The sequence below is a fragment of the Mustela erminea genome, chromosome 1 (genome assembly GCF_009829155.1).
Source record: "Mustela erminea isolate mMusErm1 chromosome 1, mMusErm1.Pri, whole genome shotgun sequence".
In the NCBI taxonomy this organism is placed as follows: domain Eukaryota; kingdom Metazoa; phylum Chordata; class Mammalia; order Carnivora; family Mustelidae; genus Mustela; species Mustela erminea.
Genome location: NC_045614.1, coordinates 154,082,426 through 154,098,462, shown reverse-complemented (window position 1 = coordinate 154,098,462; position 16,037 = coordinate 154,082,426). Strand labels below are relative to the sequence as shown.

General features: G+C 39.0%; 1 long non-coding RNA gene across 3 annotated transcripts in view; it reads left to right on the top strand.

The window, feature by feature from the left end:
* LOC116593417 overlaps positions 1-16,037 on the top strand; it is a 17,131-nt gene extending 1,094 nt beyond the window's left edge. The window contains exons 2-5 of one of the 3 annotated variants that reach the window (XR_004286898.1): positions 3,896-3,983; positions 7,027-7,252; positions 8,486-8,538; positions 15,760-16,037. This is a non-coding gene — a long non-coding RNA (uncharacterized LOC116593417). Of the gene's footprint in view, positions 1-3,364; positions 5,477-7,026; positions 7,253-8,485; positions 8,539-15,759 lie in introns of those variants that run through there. The other 2 variants (XR_004286897.1, XR_004286896.1) reach the window with 2 other exon arrangements.

The window sequence follows — 16,037 nt, the reverse complement described above, 5'->3', positions numbered from 1 at the left end:
CTGTTTTAAGGCCAGAAATAAAATGTTTTAAAACCTGTTTCAAAAGGGTACTCTTAAAAATTAGACTTTGTCTTGGATCAAGATCACATATTGGCAAGAACCCTCAATATGTGAAAAGTGCAAATACTCAATACAGTTTTATGTGCTATGTGTCTGTGATAAAAATTAAGTGACAAGAATTTAACATGAGGAAAAAATGATTTGAATGTGATTCAGAAATAGTTAAGATTACAAATCAGTGAAATGAAGGGGGGAGATGGAAATAGCCTCAAGTAGTAGAGAATGAAGTTGCTTGAAAGAAAGTCTTGAAGCAATGTTCAGATTAATGTGAGAATTCCCCCCCTTTTCTCATTACAATAAGCCCTATCTCAGCTACCATGGTTGCATCTCTCTTCCCAGCAGCCAGATAAGTCTAAACTCAGCAGTAGGCCTTAAAGCTATTCAGGCAGCCTGTGAGTTCTGAAAACCCTGTGGGGCTTCTTGTCCTTCACAGTGATGTGAAGACAGCTAGTCTTGCATCTAGCTGAAGGAGGTGTCAGAGACGCAGTGGGGTTACTGGAGAGTGTGAAGGGCAGAGGAGACAGCATAATGCATCATCTAGGGAGAGGGATATGAATTTCAGGAAATTGTGAGAGTATATGGCATATTGGTCCACTTATCAAAACTCAACCATCAACACTGAAAAGAAATTTAAAAATTAAAAAAAAAACTTAACCATCAAATGACTCTTAGGTCAAACTGACTATATTTCAGGATAAGTATGATTAGGATGTTATTGAAAAAAGAACGGACATCAAATGAAGGGCACTTCCTCCTTCAGCCATCCTGTCTGCATTTCCTGGGGGCAGGAACTGTGTCTATTTACCAGGGCACCCCTCCCTGAGACATAGTATGTGCTCAATAAATAGTGAGTAAATGAAATAAATGCACGAATAGGTTTGGGCATACCTGATTAAGATGGCCTTATTGCCCAACTGACTTCTGAAAAAACAGGAAATAAGCTAAGTGGAGAATCCTTTCCTAAACGCAACTAGCTGGTTTCAGATCCTACCTCTGGACATCAGATTTCTCTTATTAAATTCTGATTTTGTTACTTAATCTCCTTAAGCTTTGATTATGAAGACTATTGTCTGTTTCTAGAGTCATTATAAGGCTATATCTAAACTGCTTACCATAGTACATAGCTCAAAGTAAATACTCCATGAGTAGTGGCAATTATTATTATTAATAATAATAATAACAATACTTATTGTTATAACTATTACTCTCTCACACTTGTTTTATCATGATCAGGTAAAGAGAAAGTTGAGAGCAGGCTTCAGTCACTATGGCACAATTTCCTGCATAAACTGTGGTTTTCGGCCTGGGTCATGCCATCTTTTAGGGATTACAATTTGAGACTCTCCTTGCCCCCGAGTTTTAGCTCCCCAAATTTATGCTTATTGTCCTGTCCCCTAGTTATATCAAGACACCAAGCCTCCTAAACTGGATTTCTACCTTCATTCTAGCTACCTCTGGATTCCAATAGGCACTCTGAAGCACTGCTTTCATTATTTCAATCCATCTCTCCCCCTCCTCCCCTGACTCCATGTCTCCTCATTAGTTGTCAGATAAAGGTCAGTTGCTTTGAGTTCTTCCCATTGTGGAATCCCTCTCAGTTTGGTTTATCCAGTTTGGCCTGGATGGCTTAAAATTCTGCCATCTTCCTACCAACCGTAGCCCAGATCTCAAAAAGCTAGTTACTCTCTCTTTAAAGCAGCATTGAAAGAAGAGGGATCCATAGTCTTTAAATCCATCATGAGGAGGCAATGGCCTCTATAGTTACAGGGGCCCAGAGTGAGTTTGCAGCCAGTTTTGTTGGTTAAGGTCTACAGTTTGGCTATCCTTAGCAGTTTCTTTCTCTGCCTTAGTGTATTCTTGTTGGAGAATTTATAGATTCTGAGGCTTTCCTGAGTATCTTTCCCCAAACTAGTTTTCTTTATTGAAATTTTTTGAAGATTCAAATAATGACAATGGCATTTTTGGATCTAGATGTCTTTGGCTAAGCATTTGTTAGGGCTATAAAAGCATCCTGATGATTACTGTCATCGAGGTCACTCCATTTAGAGGTTTTTCTCATACCTGAGAAGATATTTTCCTTCGTGACTCTCCTGGGAATTTCAGGGGCTATGTATCCTTCTAATTTTATCCACTTGCTCAGCATATGTTCCATAATTGGGTTGTTTTGCCTTTTGATAAATAGCTAGTGATAGCAACAACTAAACAACTAAAGTACTTCTAGTCCAAGTTTATTCCTTCTCAGATACTCATGGAGCACCTCTTGTGTGTAAAAACTGTTAACTCTACGTTGGAAATGTATTGAGATAACTAATAATAATGACTAACATTTATTGGTTGTTTTCTAAGTGCCAGGCACTGTCCTAAGGGCTCTGTAGTCATTATTTTATTTAATCCTTATACTCATTCTATAAGGTAGATATTATTACTCCTATTTTACAGATAAGAAAACTGAACTGTGGAAAAATTAAGTAGCTTGCCAAGTCACATAGTTCTGATGGGGCTGGATAACCAAATAATGGAATATGACTCCAAAGTTTATTATTTTGACCAAACACAATCATTGCCTTTAAAATACTTAAAGTAACAGAAATTAAACAGCAACCCATAATAAAACAAATAATCCAATTTAAAAATGGGCAAAGGATCTGATAGACATTTCTTCAAAGAAGATGTACAAACATCCAATAAATTCATGAAAAGATGCTCAATATGATTAACAAATGCAAATCAAAACTATGAAGAGATACCTTTCATACCCACTAGGATGTCTAAAACCAAAAAATAATGCATGTGAATGAGGATGTAGAGAAATTGGAACCCTCCTGCACTGCTGCTGGAGATATAATATGGTATAATTACTCTGGAAACCATGCTGGTATTTCCTCAAAAGGTTAATTAAAAAAAAAAAAAAAAGAATTACCATGTAACCCAGCAGTTCCACTCATAGGTATAGATCCAAGAGAACTGAAAACATGTTCACAAAAAAATTTATACAGAAATGTTCATGGTGGCATTATTTATCATAGCCAAAACATGGAAACAACCCAAAGTTATATCAACTGATAAACTGACAAATAAAATGTGATTATCTATACAATGGAGTTTTACTTGGCAATAAAAATAAATGAAGTGCTAACACGTGTTGCAGCATGGATAAATTTTGAAAACCTTATGAGAACATGTAAGTGAAAGAAGCCAGTCACAAAAGACCATATAATGTGTCATTCCATTTATAGGAAAAGTCCAAAATAGGCAAATCTGTAAAAACAGAAAATAGATTAGTAGCTGCCAGGGGTTGAGGGAGGAGGGAATGAGGAGTGACTGGTTGACACAGAGTTTCTTTTCAGGGTGATGAAAATGTTCTAAAGTTGAGTGTGATGCTGGTTGTACAACTTGTGAATATACTAAAAAAAAAAAACCATGGAATTATGTATGCTTTAGGTAAACAAATTGTATGGTATATGAATTTTATCTCAATAAAACTGTTATAAATCTAAAGTTACTGAAATAGAAAGTAGCATTTGGTAGCTGGCATACAGATGCATAACCAAATACTATGAAAATTCAGAGTAAAGGCAACTTTCCAGGCTGCTGCAATTAGAAAGCTTTTGATAGAAATAGGACAAGACATATGGAATTGGAGGAAAGGAAAAGAAGGTATTTCTTGAGAAAGAATGACAAAAACAAGAAGGAAATGACAGCCTGTGTCTGGGAAGTGGTGAAATGTCTGGTTTGGCCCATGTGCTTTGTGCCAGTGGTTACAATAGCCAGGTGTTGCCACACTTTGGAGAATAATGAAAGTATTTAAAATTGTGACTTTGCCCCCCAAATCTAGAGTGTGCTGTTATGATATGGTGTAAAGGAAGAGTGTAGCTTGAAATGACAAATTGGTCTAGAGCATGGTGAGAGAGGTATGAATACATGTGAGGAGACCATCTCTGATTCTTTTCTTTCTGGAAGCTCTCTATCCCATTTCTTTATTAGTTCATGTAGATATACATGAAAAGATTGCCAGGCTTGGGGCAGTCTGTGGAAAGTGGCACCTGTAGAAAGAACCTTATATCTGAGTACAATGTATTCTTCCTGGTTTCTTGTTACTGTTTCTTGGTAGATTCAGGATGTTCCTCTTCTGTGTCAGGGGGGTAGTCAAATGTATGTCAAGCTTCAAGCCCTATAGCATGAGTTAGAGAAGTGATATAAACTGATCACAATTATTTCACTCATTTATGTTCCCTTTCCTAGTTATTTTACTGAGCATGCCATGTAAAAACTAATCTATGTTAGATGTTGTAGGAGCTTAAAAAAAGACATCACTCAACAGCTCATGTTAATGGATGTAGTTCTGTTTATTTTGAAACTTATTAAATGTTTTCTTCACTCAGCCACTAAAAGTGATTGGAGGAACTGAGAGGTTCTGAAGATCCAAACTAACTGCTTTGTATATGGTCAGGTGGGGTGAAGGATTCAGGGTGAGGCTGTTCCTGGTCCCCACGCCCAGCAGGAGGCCTCCTGTTCCAGTCTTTTTGGCTTTGTTTATCAAGTCTACTTACAAGGAGAAGTGTTCTTCAGACTCTGGTCTAGAGTCCACCTGGGCTATGCAGTGAGTGTAAGGATGAGGCAGCCCAATTCAGCCCCAGACCCAGTAATCCATATGCTGTGTGGGAAATGCACCCTAATAAAAAGATGCCCACTATAGAATTTGGGCTTACAGGTTAATAGAGATAAAAATCATACTTACCCTTAAGAAGATAGAGACTAAATTTCATTTCCTCTCCTTCCTGTACCTTCACTCTCTATACATTATGGATATAAGTTCTATTTCCTTATTTTTCCATTTATAATGTATTTATCATAATGTAAATATAAAAGGTCACTATAGAAAATTCAGAAATATGTAATGAAAACTACTAAAATCACACATAATCTCACCATCCAGAAGTAACCAGTGCAAACCTTTTGGCATATTTCTTTCCTTTTTCTAGATGCACATATTTTTTTCCCACAAGGTTGAAATCATACATACATGTAAACATATATTGTTTTGTATTTTTATTTCTCACTAAAAATTGTATAGTGAGCATTTTCTGTGCCATTTAATTCTTTTACAAAAATGTGATTTATTTTTTTTTAATGGGCACAGAATGATTCCCCAGTATTGGACATTATGCTGTTCTTTGGGTTTCTCTTTCACCATAATGCCTTGCAAACACTTCCTTTTTTAGCCAACAAATGCAGCTATTAGAAATACTAAGTCTCATGGAGATCTTTACTGACCTTTTGCTGCAACAACTTGGTGGTAACAGTGTCACCAAGACTTCTCCCTGGGGACTACCACACAACTGTTCTTCCAAAGACATGCTGACTCCTCCTTACTTTCTTCGTACCTGGTTGATCAGAGGGACCAGCCACGATAAAGGTAAGCTCTTTCAATAAACAGACTATTTAGAGAGGTTGTTGGCTATGATTGTGAACTGGGAGCCAAATGAAGGGTAATGTGACGGAAGCATTTAGCTGTCCACTCCAGCTGTATCTGGTTCCTTTACACGTATGTTTCTGAATAGAGCTCATTCATAGACTTCCCATAGTTGCTCTGTAAACAAGAGGTGCAAACGGTAGCAGCCCTAGAAGCAATACCTGCGTACACTGTTGGAGTTTTTTGTTTTGGTATAGTTAATACTCTTCTTTGCTAAGGTATGAAATTGCTTTTTTTCTGTGTTTTTTTTTTTTCCTTTCACTTTCCTGTTTATAGTAAACTTTGTAACCCCAGATCCAGTTTAATTTTGATTATGTGTTAAAATGACTTATGGGCACCTCAAACATATGGAATACCATAATGGACATAGGGAAGACAAAGAGAACCCACCGTTGCCCTTAGGGAACTTACAGTCCAGTAAAGGCGTTAAGATATGCATACAAATAATTATATAATAAAGTAAACCAGGTTGTGAGAATATTTTTAGTGATGATTTGAGAAATGCTTGCAAAAGAGTGTCCTACATTTAAGCTGGATGCTTAAATGTCTATACAAACTGAGTTCTCTTTAAAAAAGTACACATATAAAAGATTGAAAGAGAAAATTCCAAAATGCTAATAGTGGTTGTCTGGGTGATGGACTTACAAAAGATTGTAATATTCTTTCAAACGTGTTTTTACAGTGAATCTGTATTACTATTATAATTAATCTAATTATTATTAGAATAAAATATGCTTTATGAAATGAGGGAGTACTGTATAAAAATACAAAATATAATGGAAGTAGAGAAGAACAAAGATTAGATCTACTGAGGTGGGACAATTGAGAAGGCTTTAAGATTTATGTCTTTCCTAATGATGAAAAACTTTCCCAGGAAATAAATATCTTGGAAATAGATAATGAAATTGTATTGAGTTGAAAAGGCATATTGCAGTCCTACAACTTTTTTTTTCTCCATGACTTTTGTCTGCAATCTTTCTCTCTCTCTCTCTCTGTTGACTATAGCTCTGGTAGCTGTTAGCTGCATATTGCCTTTTTTTTTTTTTTAAGATTTTTTTTTGTAATTTATTTATCAGAGAGAGAGGGAGAGAGAGTGAGCACAGGCAGACAGAGTGGCAGGCAGAGGCTGAGGGAGAAGCAGGCTCCCCGCTGAGCAAGGAGCCCGATGTGGGACTCGATCCCAGGACGCTGGGATCATGACCTGAGCCGAAGGCAGCCGCTCAACCAACTGAGCCACCCAGGCATCCCTGCATATTGCCTTTTAAATTTTATATTACTTTAGATATGTCTTTCAAATTTTTTACTGTGTATACAACAGGGGGATATTTTCTGAATCTAGTCATTCACTAGTCATATTCCTAGTCAGAATATATAAGCTTGGTAAAGAATCTTTCCACTTGTCCCACTGACCCCAGAAGTGTTTTATTTGATCATTGGCTGGTGAGCACTGTTCCTTTATTCTGTCGTTCTTCTGTATCTGTTAATATTCAAAGCTACAGAGTGCACATTCTCCAGGACCTAATAAGACTCTAGAATAGAGTCTTATTACATACAATATTACTTATTGTAATATTCCACAAACTACATGCTTCATCAGTGGATGGGCTCTTCTCTTGCTGGATGCTCTGGGTAGTAGGACTTCCCACAGTGTGTGGTGAAGTTGCAGAGCTTTGTCAGGACAGAATTTAGGTGACATGCAGATTTCAGCTAACCTGAAAGGTGAGAGTCTTGATTCTGTATGACCTTGGATGAATTATTTACCCTCTCTATGCTTTAGTTTCTTCCCTTGTAAATGGGAACAATAATAGCACCTATTTCATGGGCTTGTTTTTAAGATTACATTTGTCATTCATAGGCATGTGATATATAGCCACTACTAGTATGGTATATCATAGACCTCGATGACTGTGGTGGATTTTTTTCCCCCCTTAATAGATCATAGGAAAAAGAGGAGGCAGGAAAGTATGCTGAAAGGATATGGTCATCTTAATCTTTATTTCTCCAAATAGTAAGGGCCAACAGAACATGTACAGAAATAATTGCTATATAATGTGATCTATGCAATGACAAAAGTATATTCAAAATATAAAAGGGGGAATGAGGAACCAGACTGGGATCAGGGAGGACTTTGGGAAGAAGTGCTAGTTGGGCAGAGTTTTGAATGATAAGTTGGTATGGAGAGGGGCAGGCGAGGGTGGTGAATGTTGGGTTAGCACCATGACTTAGGGATGGCACTGGTGAAACTTGGACTGTGGGGGCATCTTGAGAGGGAGGGAGATTGGATCTAGCCAGTGAGTAAGATTGACTTCACCCATACAGAGATGTACATTTGTGTCAGGGTTTCTCAAAGGGACTGAGTGCTCCCTGAGCCCTTTCTCCTGCCTCTTCCAGAGCTGCCCTAAGCTTGTTAATTCCATTCCTATTAAAATCCAGCCCTGGCTGGGCAGACTGATTTAGTACTGTCTCGTGGTCATTTTTCTCTGTTTGGGAAGCATCACTCCATAACTTCTCAGACACACTTGCGTTATTTACTCTTAAACCTCTTCTACTGCTGACTTTCCCCTGGCAACATCCAGAAGGTCAGCAACAATTGGAAAGCTCTTCTTGACCCCTCAAATATTATCTTGCGGCTTACTCTGATCCAGATGAATTCAAATGTGACTCACCCAGAGAGACAGATTTGGGCATTATAGAAATAGAGTTCTGGGTTCATATAGCAAATCCAACAAATAAGCATAGTATCGGCCTGAGTGACCTGGATTCAGGGGGTATCCCACAGAGAATGCCGAGGTGCGGCAGCCTGTCTGCTGACAGTACGTGTGGTGGGTGTGCAGCCTGGAGGGGTTGCCTGTGAGGCCTTCCTCAGACCCAGCAGGACATGGCTGGGTTATGCTGGCCAATATTCTTTCTTGGCTGAGACAAATTTTCTACCTTTCTTTTTGTTCCTTACAGAATGTCTTTCTTTTTGGTGATTGTTGACAAACTGCTGCTTGTTCATGATGCAGGTAAGTCACTTTTCAAAGAAACTTTGTGGATATTTCTGAAACAGTTTTGGGAATAGTGAGGAAAATAGTGATTTGGAGATTTAAAAAAGAATAAGCAAGTGATTTAATCTCTCTGAACCTCAGTCTTTTCATTTGTTAAATGGAAATAACAATGCTATATTTGTTTCACAGGTAATAGTGAAGAACAGATGGGAAAATCTAACAGATACAAAAAAAAAATATTTTATTTATTTGGGAGAGAGAGACGGAGAGATAGAGAGAGAGGGGAGCTCAGCGGGGAGAAGGAGAAGCAGGCTCAACATGGGCCTTGATTCCAGGATCCTGGGATCATGACCTGAGCTGAAGGCAGATCCTTAAGTAACTGAGCCACCCAGGTGCCCCAAAAAGTGTTATTGATTTATTTTTTTTTAATGAGAACCACCACCAATTTGCTTTGTCCATTTGAGACTTTATTAGATAATTACAGTTATTCACACCCATAATTGGAACTTGTCTAACCAAAAAAAATATCTAGACATTCCTCCCCACTTAAAGTGACTTTGACAAGTGTTGGCTAAAGGTACAGTATCACAGAATATTTGAAATCTGGCCTGTCCTGAAAATTCTGGATAAGCAGTCAATGCAGGGTTTTTGGTAATTCTTCGTTCTCAATTCTTCAGAAATAGTGGGACAAACAGTGTACAGAAATTGAAACTCTTAATGTAGTTCAACGAACCAAAAGTATCTATGCAAAAATGCTTTATAGAAACACATATGTCCAAAACCTGCAATATAACTACTCTACAAAGTGGTCAAACATATTTACAGATTTCAGGCATAGGCCATCTCTCAGGGACCTGCAGCAGTTCTGCCAAAGGTAGCAGCAGCTTGAAGACATCCTCAAGCTCCAGAGTTCTACTCAGAGTTAATGCAAGGCCTGGTCCATCGAATTACATTTACTGGCTCTTTTCTTTTGATACTTGATTACTCTGTGTTTGTATGTAAAGAGGCAATCCCCTCATAGCCAAGAAAAACCAACCAGATAAAAGAATGAGGTGTGTATATAGGTGAGAAAGAAAAAGGTGTATTAGTTCTAATAATTTTTAAATTATTTTTATAGCAATATTGTTAGCCTAATACTGTGTGCTAGGTATTATAGTGAGTGCTATAGACACAGTACCTTTCTACAGTTTTGAAAGTGTATTCTCACATTATTAGCTGTTTGCTGAGCTTTTGCCTCAATTTCTTAGACACTGGGACACTAAAACACAATGTTCTAGAAATAGCAGATTGAGATAGACAAAAGAGTGATTTAGATTTAAGTAGCACCATATGCAGACACATCAGTCAGAAGGCCTTTATATTACCTTTATATTACTTTATATTTATATTACCAATTACATCATCAGTAGATTGTGTTTCATGATTTTTTGTCCAGAGTCTTCAGATTCCCGAGTCTGAGGCCCTTTCCCTTGGGACCAGACCAGAAGGGGTTCGGCTGCAGCAGGGCTTCCTGGGTATAACCTGAGAAGCTAGAATTAGGGACTCTCATGAGTAAGCTACATATTTTTATGAGAGATTGGGAAGAGGGGCAGCTTACTAAGGTATCCACCCATCTGGTCCTCTCTTTCTGTCTCTCTGGTAAATGACAGAGCCATCTCATATAAAAACAGCCCCTGAGGTCCCAGGGTATTTTGTAACAGCCCCAGGGGAGGTATTTTTATCATAATTATACACTAGGAAACTGTAACTCAGAGAGAATAAGTAACTCACCCTTTGCCAAATGACTAGTAAGGGGGGCTTAGAAATAGAACATAGGGGTGCCTGGATGGCTTAGTCAGTTAAGGATCTGCCTCTTGATCTCAGCTTTGGTCTTGATCTCAGGGTTTTAAGTTTGAGCTCCACTATGGGTTCTGCGATGGGCATGGAGCTTGTTAAGAAAAAAAAGAAAAAAAAAAGAACGAGAACTTAGATTTACAAATCTTCAGACAGGAATTTTTTAATAACTATAATCCACTGTTTCTTGGTTGTAACCACATCAGAGAAATAACAATTTAGGCAAGAAAATATTTCATGTTTTATATGCATATCATCCTTCTGAAGGTTATGTAGGTTGTTTCTCCTTGCCTTCTTCTTTCCTTTCTCATCTGTCTTCCTTTATATTCATTCATTTTTAAAATTTTTTATTTTTTATAAACATATAATATATTTTTATCCCCAGGGGTACAGGTCTATGAATCGCCAGGTTTACACACTTCACAGCACTCACCATACCACATACCCCTGCAATGTCCATAACCCCACCCCCCTTCTCCTAACCCCCCTCTCCCCAGCAACCCTCAGTTTGTTTTGTGAGATTAGGAGTCACTTATGGTTTGTCTCCCTCCCAATCCCATCTTGTTTCATTTATTCTTCTCCTACCCCCTTAACCCCCCATGCTGCATCTCCACTTCCTCATATCAGGGAGATCATGTTATTAGTTGTCTTTCTCCGCTTAACTTATTTCGCTAAGCATGATACCCTCTAGTTCCATCCACGTCATTGCAAATAGCAAGATTTCATTTCTTTTGATGGCTGCATAGTATTCCATTGTGTATATATAGCACATCTTCTTGATCCATTCATCTGTTGATGGACATCTAGGTTCTTTCCATAGTTTGGCTATTGTGGGCATTGCTGCTATAAACATTCAGGTGCATGTTCCCCTTCAGATCACTACGTTTGTATCTTTAGGGTAAATACCCAGTAGTGCAATTGCTGGGTTGTAGGGTAGTTCTATTTTCAACATTTTGAGGAACCTCCATGCTGTTTTCCAGAGTGGTTGCACCAGCCTGCATTCCCACCAACAGTGTAGGAGGGTTCCCCATTCTCCGCATCCTCACCAGCATCTGTCATTTCCTGACTTGTTAATTTTAGCCATTCTGACTGGTGTGAGGTGATATCTCATTGTGGTTTATTCACCACGACCAAGTGGGATTTATTCCAGCACTGCAAGGTTGGTTCAACATCCGCAAATCAATCAATGTGATACAACACATCAATAAAAGAAAGAACAAGAACCATATGATACTCTCAATAGATGCTGAAAAAGCATTTGACAAAGTACAGCATCCCTTCCTGATCAAAACTCTTCAAAGTATAGGGATAGAGGGCACATACCTCAATATTATCAAAGCCATCTATGAAAAACCCACCTCAAATGTCATTCTCAATGGAGAAAAACTGAAAGCTTTTCCGCTAAGGTCAGGAACATGGCAGGGATGTCCATTATCACCACTGCTATTCAACATAGTACTAGAAGTTCTAGCCTCAGCAATCAGACAACAAAAGGAAATTAAAGGCATCCAAATCGGCAAAGAAGAAGTCAAATTATCACTCTTCACAGATGATATGATACTATATGTGGAAAACCCAAAAAACTCCACTCCAAAACCTCTAGAACTTGTATAGGAATTCAGTAAAGTGTCAGGATATAAAATCAATGCACAGAAATCGTTGCATTTTTCTACACCAACAAGAAGACAGAAGAAAGAGAAATTAAAGAGTCAATCCTTTTTTCAGTTGCACCCAAAACCGTAAGATACCTAGGAATAAACCTAACCAAAGGGACAAAGAATCTATACTCAGAAAACTATAAAGTACTCATGAAAGAAATTGAGGAAGACACAAAGAAATGGAAAAATGTTCCATGCTCCTGGATTGGAAAAATAGATATTGTGAAAATGTCTATGCTACCTAAAGCAATCTACACACTTAATGCAATTCCTATCAAAGTACCATCCATCTTTTTCGAAGAAATGGAACAAATAATCCTAAAATTTATGTGGAACCAGAAAAGACCTCGAATAGCCAAAGGAATATTGAAAAAGATATTCATTCATTTATTTAATTAGACGTTGATTCTTTCATCAAGTTTAGGTCGGTCGTCCACTGTTAGATGGAAGAACACAGTTCAGATGGAGGCCTGTGGGGCCAGACTGCCTGGGTTTGAATCATAGCTCTACCACTTACTAGCTGTGTGTCCCTAAGCAACTTACTTCACCCCACTGTGCCTTGGTTTTCTCAGTGTAAATTGGGGATAATAAGAGAAACTATCTCCATGTTAGTGTACAGATTACATGAATTAAATTCAGGAAAATCTCTTAGAATATGTCCAATGCATTGTAAACACTTAATAAATGTCATTTGATGTATTAGTCAGAATTCTCAGAGCAACAGAACAAACAAAATCTATATGAAGAGATCATGTGATTATGGAGGTGAGAAGTCCCAGGATCTCTGCAGTGGGCAAGCTGAGATGATATAGTTCCAGGCCAAGTCTGAAGGCTTAAGACCCAAAAAGAGTCTATCTGTGTTTCAGTTTGAAGTCCAGCTTAAACAGCCAGACCGCAGTTCCCTATTACTCAAGGGAGGGCCAACCTTTTTGCTTCATTCAGGCTGTTGACTGATTGGTTGAGGGCCACCCACCTTAGAGAGGGCCATCAGCTCAGTTTATCAGCTCAAATATTGATCTCATCCAAAAATACCTTCAAAGACAAGCCCAAAATAATGTTTGACCAAATGTTTGACCTATGACTCAGTCATATTGGCACATAAAATCATACTGGGTATTTTTTTTTTTTTAACTTTGTCAAGTCCTGTGCTGGGCACTGGTGAAACAGGATGGTTAAGATATGGTCTCTGCACTCTGGAAACTGTCCATGCCCAGCCCCACCAAGAGCCACATGATTGCTACTGATGAAGGAGCCGATTGCTTCTGTCGTTCATTTGGAATGTACCCTACTGCATATCTCTCTGGCTGTTTTTTTGCTGGGTGGGTGAAACTTCCTTACCTATGAACTTTCACCATTTGGATTTTCCCTTGGTACTTCACCTGTTTTTTCTTATATTTCATATTACCTCATTTTATCAGACACTATCCTCAGAAGCCCAATTTATAAAGTAAATTAGAGAGGGGTGGTTCTGATTGTATTGGTGAAGGGGTGGAGGTCTCACTGATTTGTTCTTTCCCTGTTTGTCAGTGACAAATTCTGGCGAGGGCTTTAGAAAAAACGCTTTTGAAAAGATTGAATCAGATGATCTCTGAGCCTTCCTCCAGCGCCAACATATCAGGAATGTATTCCATGTCATGAGTCCATGAATAATACTGAGTGTTTGGCTGTGTTCCTCAAAGCCCTCAGCTCCTACTCATGAATACTCTGCCCAGACCAGTAGGTATTTGTGGCAAGTAGAATAGACTGACTTACTAAAAATCTGTTTCTGCCTTTCTGATTTGCCTTCCTGGCTTGCTGAGACTAGACAGTAAAAAACTACATTTCCAAGATTGCTTTACAGTTTGGGTTCTGGGGATGGCTTAAACTCTGCCAGTCAGATACATTTGCTCGGGCATTCAACTGCCAAGTGGGGGGAATGGTGATGGTGCACCCAGCATGCATGTGCTTTCTCTTGCCAGTGTGAATCTAGCAGAGGCAGTTTGGCTCTGGAGTCCCTATTTGCAGTGATGACTTCCTGATTTGCCAGCTTCCTGGTATGGCAGAGACAGCAGCTGCCCTGGCAGACCAGCTGTGAAATGCTGCCCTGAGCCCAGGAAAATGTGAGGCAGGACAGGACACACACACTGCTAGTCTCACCTTCTGTGCCTTACTTTGGGTTTGTTCCTCCAGCTTTTCAGTGATTCTGTAAACGTCTAATTTTCTGTACTAAATTTCTTCCTGTTTGAAATAGCTAGAATGATTTGTTTTACCTGTTATTAAAGTCTACCTGATAGACTTCAATGGCCTTTATAAACACTTCACTAACTTCTTCTCTTCTTTGAGATTCTCAGTGTGTATAGAAGAGTCATGGGTCCACCCTTCCATGGATGTTACCTTCTCCTGCCATTTCTCCTTTGGGGAGGGCATAGCAAATCTCGAGTTTTCTTGGGAAGGAGAAAACTTCAAAGAGGAATATGAGGTAGAAGAAGATAAAGTCTATTACCACTTCTCAGGTACTATGATTTTTTTTTTTTAAGTTTCCCCAAAGTTGGTTTACCAGTTTCATAATAACCAGCAACTAGAGGATAATAATATTAGAATATAGAGGATAATAACGAGGAACTAGAGGATCAGAGCTCCTTGTATGAGGGAAGAGACACTGTGGCTTGGGCTGAAATTTCTGAGGGGACTCTAGCACTTTTACTGAGAAATGTGAATTTCATGGATGAAGCTGTTCTGTAAGTGCTCAGCCATTGCACCAAATGAAAGAGGCGACAGTACAGTTAAGCTAATGTAAGGGAATTCATTGGATGAACTTGGTTTCAAGCTCTGTCTCTGTTTATAGGGACAAATTTTAAGTTTCCTCTTCTAGTGTTCTCAGTTTTTCCTCTTCTCAAGTTGTTATGGGCTCTTCTCATTTCCATCATAAGATTTGGCTATTTGCCCTGTCTGTTCATCTTTGCTGAGAATACTGCTCTGAACCAAAGTTGTTTTGTCGGCACCTGTCTGTATTACCCGTTCATTCAAACAAGCAAACAAAATATATATACCAAAACACAAAACAACAACAACAAAATCCAACCCACAATGCATTGGCCTTATCCCAGACACACCAAACCATTGTAACACTGAAAACCTAGAATGTTACATAACGTAATTCTCTATGAAAACCTTGAGAGATGAAATGTGGTTTAGTGAAAATAGCTGTATGCTGGAAATGAGGAGGCCCAAGTTCTAATTCTGGATGACTCTGACAACTCGTTTAGCTTTTCGAGGCTTCATTTTCTCACTGTTAAAATGTGGGTTGGACCAGTGGATTTCCATAGTGCCCAAGGATGCTCACCCTTCTCAGGATTACACGGAGAGTGGTCTTCTCCCTGCCAGAGATCTGGGGGTAGAGAGAGGCGAGTAGCAGAATCCTTCCGGAGAAAGAGCTGGAAGAGATGAGAAGGTGGCAGTGAGAACCATTTGTTACCATCTGTGATTTTCAGCAGGGTGTCTGAGGTCAGCTGAGAGTCTGCAATGAAGCTCTGAAGAGGGAATGATTCCACAAGTAAATACAGCGGTGCTAGATGAGACCTGCAGGACTGAGCAGATGTGTATTGTGATTTTCTCTCAATGCCTCAATCAAAAATTTAACTACGGCGAACATCAATCTGTTGCCTCTAGAAGGATTAATTTAAAAATCAGGGCAAGATTTCTGCTTGCTTGATCCTCCCCAGGTGGAAATTAAAAAGGAACTAATTGTTTTGTTACTTTATCCCGCCAGATTTTGAAATGCCCAGGTGCAGTTTGATAGGGTTGATGATGGCAACGTGGCAAGGTGCATCTCTAAGGGCTGGTTCCTCACGCCCAGTGTGACCTGGCCTGACCTGGCAAAGAGGGACATGAGCAACCACAGTACCGTGGAAGTCCTGGAGGAACAGATGAATGGCTTCTGCACGGTACTATCTGTCCTGAAATACCTTGTCAAGTTAAATGAGAAATATGTCTGCTGCTAACAGAGACAAATATGAACAACCAGCCCTTCAGAATCATCCACAAATA